General features: G+C 43.9%; 1 protein-coding gene across 5 annotated transcripts in view; it reads left to right on the top strand.

The window, feature by feature from the left end:
• Positions 1–71: 71 nt before the first annotated feature.
• The window catches only part of UBE3A (ubiquitin protein ligase E3A), a 57516-nt gene continuing 51901 nt past the window's right edge, over positions 72–5686 (top strand). For 3 of the 5 annotated variants that reach the window (XM_054188189.1, XM_054188194.1, XM_054188190.1), the window contains exon 1: positions 72–436. The gene's annotated coding sequence lies outside the window, so the exon portion shown is untranslated. Of the gene's footprint in view, positions 437–4364; positions 4455–5686 lie in introns of all 5 variants that reach the window. The other 2 variants (XM_054188191.1, XM_054188193.1) reach the window with 1 other exon arrangement.

Here is a 5686-nt window from a genome sequence, read left to right as displayed (position 1 = left end):
CGCCCGCCCACCTCCCGACGCACCCCCCCCCTCCCTTCCCGCCCGCGTTGCACGCCGGGACACAGTGGGTCCTCCTTCCTGCCCACCCCCGCCCGCCGCCAGTCCTCCGAGCCTGCGCCGCGCCGATATCCGCGTTGCTCCCAAGATGGTGGCGTGGGGCTCGGGCTGAGAGCGAACCAGTTCGGCGAGAGGAGGCGCCACCCGCGGGCCCGGCCCGCCCTCCCGCCCCGCCGGCCTCGCCAAGGCCGCTCGCCTCTCCCTTCCCCGCCCCGCCAGGCCGCGGCCCTGTCTCTCTCCGCCCCGGCGGCTCCACCGGCAGCAGCAGCGGCGCCTCCTCATCCTCGCCTGCGGCCCGGCCCCGAGCGCGGCGCGGCCCCCGCATGAGCCCAGGCGGCGGCGGCGGGAGTGACCGGGAGCAGCAGGCCGCGGCGCCCAGGTCGGTAGGCGCTGCGCAGCGCCCGGCCCGGGGGAGAGCCGGGAGGGGGGGGATGGCGCCCGCCTGACGCCGGCCCTCAAGGGGAGGGGGCCGGGAGGCGGCCCTTGCCCGCTTCCCGTCGCCCGGCAGATCCCTGGCCTGGGGTGGGAAAGGCGGGCGGGAGGCGCCGGCAGCCGGGGTGCGTGGCCTCGGTGGTCGTCTGCCTCCCTCGCCGTCGGGCACATGGGTGCGGGGCCGCCCCGTCCCTCCCCAGAAGCGGGAAGGCCGGGCGGCTCCGGGCTTCAGCCCGCCCCCCCGGGGAGACCGGGCTTACTGGGCGACCTTGGGTGAACCCAGGCTGCCCCCGCCTCAGTTTGCCGGCTGGGCTCGGCGCAGCGGCGGTGCGCTCTGCCCGGGGCTGCTGCTGGTGGCAGGGAGCGCCTGGGTGCCTGCGGTATGGCCGGCTGTGGCAGTCGGGGAGGTGGGAGTACGTGAAGTACTGCGAGGGGGCATAACTAGTGTGCAAGGCCTGCTTAACGAATTAGGCATGTTCGCTGGCTCCTGTTACCTTCTGTCCAGTCCGGAGAGTTGGATCTGCTCACCTGTGAACAGGCTGCCCTGCCTGTCAGTGTCATCTGTCACTCCTGACTACAGGACTTGCTGGGTTTCAGTTTTTCAGTGTACCCCCAGTATTTCTTTCAAAGGAACACTATGGGTTCTTATGGTTCACAGTCAATTTGTAAACTGGATGCCTAAGATGACATGACATGGTCATTCAGAAGTTACTAGTGCTTAGGAAACAAAACATGTTCCACAACTCTCCTTTAAGTGGCAAGAACCTGTAATCTATGGGCTTGTAGTTATGCTTTTTTTGTCTGGTTAATGGAAATACGTGTTTATTTTTCTTTCTGTGTAACTGATGTTCTAATTCTGAGACAAAGACTGTCTTGCGCATCACTTCAGAGTTGGTCCTTCTGTGTCTGTACGGAAACTTCCCTACCTCGGTAGGAGGCTGTGCAAACCTGAGGCTCTGTGAGAATCAACTTGTCAGATTAGTTTTACTGTGTCTCTTGCATGTCTACTGAAAAGTTGCTCAGTGTGAAATTGCACCTGATTTTAGCTTTGATTTCCTAAGGAAGTAAAACCTATGTGTTTGTATTGTCAGTTTTATTTTTTTTTTGACTGATTTGAAAGGGAGAGGTCTAAAAGATAAGATTAAGTTCCTAATTCATGCAAATAGCATCCAGTTAGAGAGAGATTCCGTGCTAAGGGAGAAGTAAGTTTAACTCCATTGTTAGACATCTATGACTGGGTGGGAGAATAACGGAGATGGTGAGAGATACCTCTTGATAAGAATGCAAACTGCTGGAAAATGGGCTTTACAGTTTTAACAAGCTGATTGGTTTGTGTGATGGCACTAAATGCTTTGTGCCCTTTTATTTTGTAAACAGTTAAAGGTACTTTTTTTAAAATTTGAAAATACTGTGAAACTCAGTGTTCAGTGAGTGTGTTGAATTGAAAATATGTGCATTACCAGATTGCTGTGGGTATTTCATAGTTTTCCTCACATACATTTGTCTTTTAAAACGGATACAGTTTGCAGTGCTTATGACTAGTCTTTGTAACAGTAATGTTCTGTCAATTCAATACAGACAACCTTGGAAGAAGAGCTAGACCACTACTTAGGTTTATAGGGGTGAAAAATACCTTTAATTGAAATTATTTCCATCCAATATTACAGATATTTCATCTCTCTTTTATGAATACCTTCCACTCCACTCTAAATGCTTGCTATTTAATGTGGCATCTTTCATACTGGGATTAACAAGTTCTTTTTCCATTTACCAGAGTTGTTTGCTATTTTGCCTCACTGGAGTATCCTGAGTATCTCCCAAGAACTTAGAAATAAAAGCACCAAGTTAGATGGCAAAATAAATGGTTTGATTTCTTTGCGGGGTTTTAGGGTTATGATTGTGTGACTGTGTAAAAAAAAAAAAAAAAAAAAAAAAAAAAAAAAAAAAAAAATTGTTTGAAGGAAGGGAGGCTTGAAAAAGCAGAGATGTTTAACTTTTTCAGAGCCTAGATCTTTTAGTCCAGTCCTCTTCAAAACTCTAGCATTGTGTGGGTTTTATCCTATTTTAAATAGCAAACAAAACTTTTAGTCTTTTTTTTAATTACTGCTGCTGCTTAAAGCCATATGCAAAAGTTGATTCTTTTCTGAATGGACTTTAAAACTGTGTATTTTTTAAATACATCTAGTGATGTTCTCAGCTTGTTAGTCTTTGTTAGAGCACCTTGAGTTTGTTCGTGTTCTCGTGGACTTGAGAAAATAAACAGATTATCTTTCTTTTCATTTAACTTCACTTTTTGTAGGAGAAAAGCCGCTTTGGAAATATGACATGTACCCCAGTGGAAAATCATGTGTATTTCATTATGAAGGTGTTCTTTGTTGATGTGTTCTTCACTAGTTCTCCATGAATTCACAGGTTCCACTTGACCAAATCCATAACTAAAGGGGAAAATATCTTTAAGTCAAGTTTTAATAGTCATAAGTATGTTTAATTGTGAACATGTTTAAGCATATAAAGTTTTGTATAAACAATAATTAGTATAGTACATGATATGCCGCTTATCACGGAACAAATTTAGTGTTTACATTTTTGTAAATACGCATCATCTTAGTTTTTCCCATAGGAAAGATTTTTTTTTTTTTTTTGCCTCTGCAACTTTTGGTTTCAGTTTACTTAGTGAATGCCCATAGAGAATTCATCTTTTTTTTTTTTTTTTTTTTAAAAAAAAAACGCAGGAAATATCTTTCTTCCTCCCCACACCAGTTATTCATATACCTGAAGGTAAAAGCCACTAATTCTTAAAAATAGAATATACAATTAAGGGACAAGAGGAGAGAATTCCTAAAGTATGTAGGCATGTATCTCATTTCCAGTGTCAATCTTAATTTCTGATACTGTAAGCCAGGTCTTTGCTTTACTTTAGTTAATGAATTGATACTGATTTTTAAACAAAGGAGGTATGTTTTACACTTTTTCTGAAGTATCCAGCATATTTAAGGTAGTTATGAGTTTTATAGAGAAGCAGTGTTGAAAGATTTTCTGTCATTGATCAAATTCTGATTTGGACGTGGAAGAAGAGGGGTCTGTAACAAATAATTTAGAACATGAGATTTACTTTTTTAAAAAATAATGTCCCCTCTCCTCCCCAGGAGAGTGCTGTAAGCTTTGCTAACTAGTTGGTTCCCAGAGACAACAGCAATGAGCAAATTGCATGCTTGAAGTTACTTTAGTCACCTTAAATGCTTTGACCTTAACATTTATTGCGTTGATTTCCTGTATTTACAGGCAGTGCCTGACAGCCTCGTAAGGCTGTATTGTCCATGAATGAAAGTTTGGAAAAAAGCTAATTCATATGAATAGTAATGTGTGTAATGTATCTGGTTCGTTAGCAGAAAATCAGCAAATACAGTGTAAAGGTAATACTTTGTAATGAAGAAACACTTCAGTAGCTATACCAGTTGGTGAGACATTTCTTCAGGAAAATAACCTCATATGAGAAATATAAAAAAAGATAAATAACATTGAGATCCAGGATTCATGCTTAGCAATGTAACACATGAACAAGTAGCAGTTTAAATTGCTATTTTTGAATAGTTCCACCTTCTTGTGGCTAGGAGTGACAGAACTTTTTGACGACAAAATAACCTACTGGTTGCAAAATTACATTATAAATTAAATATTACTGTAGTGTTCTGTCTCACAAATACTCTTACGAATGAATCTCTTAAAGGAAGCATTAACTACTTCTTACTTTTAATAGGTTGAGCCTGCTTCCCTGTATTATGCAAACTGCTGAATGGAGGAAGGGGGCGGAAGTCAGTCTTTACCGATACTCTTCCCGTTACCATACTGCATGGTTCTTTGCCCATGTTTTACAGGGTGGTGAAGAATTAGGAGAAGCTGCAGTTGTTCCGCTGAGTGGAACTAAATGGGTGGCTTCCCTCTGGACACTCGCTTCACTGTCTTAGGTAAGAGGGCTCACCTGCTTCTTCTGAAGCAACTTGCATTTCCATAGAGCAGAGGTATATGTGTTTTAAGAGAAACTTCTAGCTAGTGAAGCAGACGTTTGGACTCCTTTTTTTGGCTTGTTTTGTTTTGTTTTTTTTTTTTTGGTAAAAGCCTTGAATAGGATATTCACAGTATGTAGCTGTTCAAGGCTTTTCATCAAAAAGTGTTACTGTTTGCATCCGTCCACGTAGCTTCAAAAACATGCTCTATATTCACACACTTTACCTTTGAGAATCGTGCTTGTCTTGTGTAGTGTGTCAACAGTGGGACTGTACCAGAGTTGAATTATGGCAGCAATGTTTTGGCACAAACTTAAACTAATGTACCAGTTCTCTGCTTGATATGGAGAGTGCTGCTTTTTTTCATGTTTAATCCTTCTATGCCATAATTTCAAAGCGGTGGCCTAAGTAACTAAATAACTCAAAATTTAAGTGTCTCAAAAACTGTAAAGGTACAGTATCCCAGTTTGAAACCCGATGGAAATTTGGCCTTGGTGGGCTTTGCATCAACCAGTGGGATCACAAGCAGAAAATTACAGAACCTGCATTTGGGTTTGGTGGTTGTTGCATAATTTTCTGTTAACAATTAGTCCGCATCGTTTACTTTTCATTCTAGTGTTCTGTGAGGACTGTGTCAGGACTTCTGCTGTCTTGACCAAGCTAGAGTTCTAGGGGTGAAGCTAGTTCTTCGTCTCTGCTTCATAGAGGAGACCACACTCTTCCTTACTTTGATGAACCCCTTTTTGGACTTGTTGATACTTCCTTGATAATGGTTACACCAAAGGAATTGGTGAAATGAGGAGGTTAGAATGACAAATAAACATCCCTTTTCCCTTGCCTTTGGGAGCTGTGTGCAGGGGAGGCACAAGAGCTATCTGTAATGTGTTGCCAAGCTTGTGTGGTGCTGAGAGATGCCAGACTTGTCCAGGCAGCCAGGCTCTGGCACTACTTGTGTACTCCTGCTCTGGTATGCTCTGTGGGACCCAGGTTGGAGCAGCTGCAGTTCAGCAGGCTTGGGATGTTAGAGGGTGGTGAAGTTGCTCTTAAAGGAGCTGAACTTCTAAAATGGGCTGCAGGTCAAAATACTTCAGGAAATGCTACAGTAGTTGTAATCAAGTTTTTCTTTGGCATTGTGGTTAGTCATGTGTTTCAGCTGACTCCTTTAACATTTAAAATATTTTCATTTTACAGTA

The sequence above is a fragment of the Rissa tridactyla genome, chromosome 1 (genome assembly GCF_028500815.1).
Source record: "Rissa tridactyla isolate bRisTri1 chromosome 1, bRisTri1.patW.cur.20221130, whole genome shotgun sequence".
Taxonomy (NCBI): domain Eukaryota; kingdom Metazoa; phylum Chordata; class Aves; order Charadriiformes; family Laridae; genus Rissa; species Rissa tridactyla.
This window is presented reverse-complemented; position numbering and strand designations above follow the sequence as displayed.